Source organism: Tupaia chinensis, unplaced genomic scaffold (assembly GCF_000334495.1).
Source record: "Tupaia chinensis unplaced genomic scaffold, TupChi_1.0 Scaffold000407_1, whole genome shotgun sequence".
Classification (NCBI taxonomy): domain Eukaryota; kingdom Metazoa; phylum Chordata; class Mammalia; order Scandentia; family Tupaiidae; genus Tupaia; species Tupaia belangeri.
In genome coordinates, this window is record NW_006159909.1 from 984,138 (window position 1) to 987,031 (window position 2,894).

Here is a 2,894-nt window from a genome sequence, read left to right on the forward strand (position 1 = left end):
GGGGAGCCCAGCGACATAGCCATTACGCTAACTCCTGGTCCCACCTGTGTTTCCTTTCTAACAGTTGTGATATTTAATTTTATTAATATTTTAAAAAAATATTTGATACAGGGCACATGCACTTACCAGAGAGAAACAGAATGAGAGAGACAGCGAGAAAGTGCCCTGCAATCTCTTCTTTATTCGCCTCTCAGGATTTTGGACGCACATGCACATGTACCCAGAATGTTTTTCAAGCTACTGGGTCCAGGACTCAAACTATATTCAACCATGTGGGATCTGGCTGTCTTAGCCACTGTGCCACTAGCTGGCCCCATTTTATTTTTTAAAATTTAATTGATTTATTCTGTGAATGTAAAAGACTGAGATTCAACACCCAACAGAGTCCTGATGCAGCAATCCTGCCTTAGCCACCGCTAGATCATGGGCATCCATGTGCTCAAGGTGGTCTCTAGATAAGAACTAGCACTCCTCCCATGAGATTCTGCCTTGCAGAGCATAGTGCTTCACCCTGTGCCACTGTCTGGCCTTGAGCTGTGACTTTTAAAAGGTTCCTGTTGGGACCAGCAGTTAGCTAATGGCTATGTCGCTGGACTCCCATGTAGTCGACCACTGTTTGTGTCCTAGACCCGGTGGCCTAAAACTCACGCCAGGTGCGTGTGCATGCGTGCCCAAGATCTCAAGAGGAGAACAGAGGAGAAGGGATTGCGGCGTGGCCATACCCCCTGGGGGGTGATTTCTCGCTTTCTGTCTCTCTGTCTCTCTCTGTCTGTCTGGCGAGCGCACGTGCCCTATAGCAACAACAACAACAAAACAAACAAACAAAAAAAACCTCTCCAAAAGAAAAAAGAAAAAAGGTTCCTATTGGTTTATAAAGGACCTTTTTAAAATACAGTGTAGCAGAAAGAAGGAAACTAGATTTGAGTTCACCAATGTGGGGAGCCGCCCACATCAAAATGGCTGTCATGACCTTCACTGCTTAAAAATGGCCGGTGCGACCTTGACACAGACACCAGAAATGCAGACCCCCTGGTTCACACAGAGCTGGCAGGTCCTCAATAAGGTCCGCTGTAAACCCCGCCTACCTCCCTCTACCTTGTGTATATAAGAAAGCGCTCTAGCCCACAATAAATGAGCGAAACTTTTACATCAAAGAGCTGTGACACTATGTAAACTGTAATACTTCTTTCACTCCCGTGCTGAAACGCTGCGCTGGTTCCAGACCTCCGCCCCCTCGCTCGAGTTTCCCTGCCCGATTCGTCCCGCGGGTTCGGGACACACCAAAGTCCTTTGCATTTCCTACCTTTGACCTTGAACAGGACATTCGTCATCTTGTCCTCAGTTGTCTCATCTTTAAAATGGGAGCCAAAAGGGATATAGAGATCATATAAGTTGTATAATACTTGCTTACAGTGTTGCTTGTAAGCCCAAAATTTGAAAGAGCAGGTGTCCCATGAGTTGAACTTGGAGTGAAAGGTCTGGATCTCTGTTTGCCTTCTGTCTGATACTCCTGATCTTTGAAGTGTATTTGATAGAAACACTAGAATTATGACACATATGAGGGGACTTCAGAAAGTTCATGCAAAAAAATGGAATTAAAATATGAGTTTATCTTGGTGCAAAAAATGTTGAGGTTATACATATTTTTATAATATACATTTTCTATCAACTTTTTGAAGACCTCTGGTATCTTTGGAAATCCTTAGTAATATCTACCTGTCTCAGGACCAGCAGATGGTGTAATGGTTATGTTGCTGGATTCCCATATAGTTGACCATGGATTCAGTATGGACCCAGCAGCTTAAAACTCACGCCAGGTGCACATGTGTGCATGCTCAAAATACCGAGATAAAAATGGACAAGAAGGGATTGTGGTGTGGCCATCCTCCCCGGGGGGGGGAGGGGGTGTGATTTCTGTCTGTCTCGCTGTCTCTCCAGCAAGCAGGTGCACCCTACAGCAAAACCTCTCTTAAAATAGTAATATCTACCTGTTTCATTTTACTAATGAGGAAACTAATTTAGGGCCAACTCCTGACATGGTGGTTAAGGCGGCTGGATCCTACGTGGCTAACTGTGGTTCACAACTCAGACCTGGCAGCTTGAAAAACATACTGGGTATGTGTGCGTGCATGCCCAAAATCCTGAGCTGAGAATAGAGGAGAAGGGATTGCAGCGTGGCCATCCCCTGTGGGGATGCTTTCTTACTTTTCTTCTCTCTCTGTCTCATGCACTATGGCAAACTAAAAGAAAAAAGAGAAAGAAAAAAGGAAATAAACCAATTTATTCTACCTTTGTTTACCTCAAAGGATTGTTTTGGGTCTCTGATGAGATGAGCTTAGTAATTGTGAAGTGCCACCAAGAGTAAGGTGGTTTTATTATTACTGGCAGTATATTTATTACATTTTAGAAGCTCCAATATGAGAGGATTGCTGGCTACGTCCCTCCTTATGTAAAGTTAGGATATTGTTACGGGGAACATCGATGCAGTGGGAGAAAAATGATTTGTTTATTCTCGTCTCGTATCATAGGTATTATTAGTGTTACAGTTTGTATTTCACTCTTTTTAGGTAGAAATATCTGTACAATCTCATTGTTCAGACAGGAATTTGATGTATGGGGTAAGCATGGCTATTCCAAAAATCTGAAATTTTAAGTACTCCAAAGTCCTTAACTTTTTGAGCACTGACATGGTGCCACAAATGGAAAATTCTGTACTTGACTTCATATGATAGATTGCGATCAAGACACTGCAATGCAAAAATACTATATAAAATTACCTTCAGGCTATGTGTATAAAGTGTATATGAAACGTTAAGTAAACTTCGTATGTAGACTGGTCCCCTTCCCAGAATATTGTTTTTTTTTTTTTTTTTTTTTGGAGGTTTTTGCTATAT

At 42.6% G+C, this 2,894-nt stretch overlaps 1 protein-coding gene across 7 annotated transcripts in view; it reads left to right on the forward strand.

Moving 5' to 3' along the window:
- RHOT1 (ras homolog family member T1) overlaps nucleotides 1–2,894 on the forward strand; it is a 90,808-nt gene that overhangs the window by 31,340 nt on the left and 56,574 nt on the right. The gene's annotated exons all lie outside the window — the stretch shown is intronic.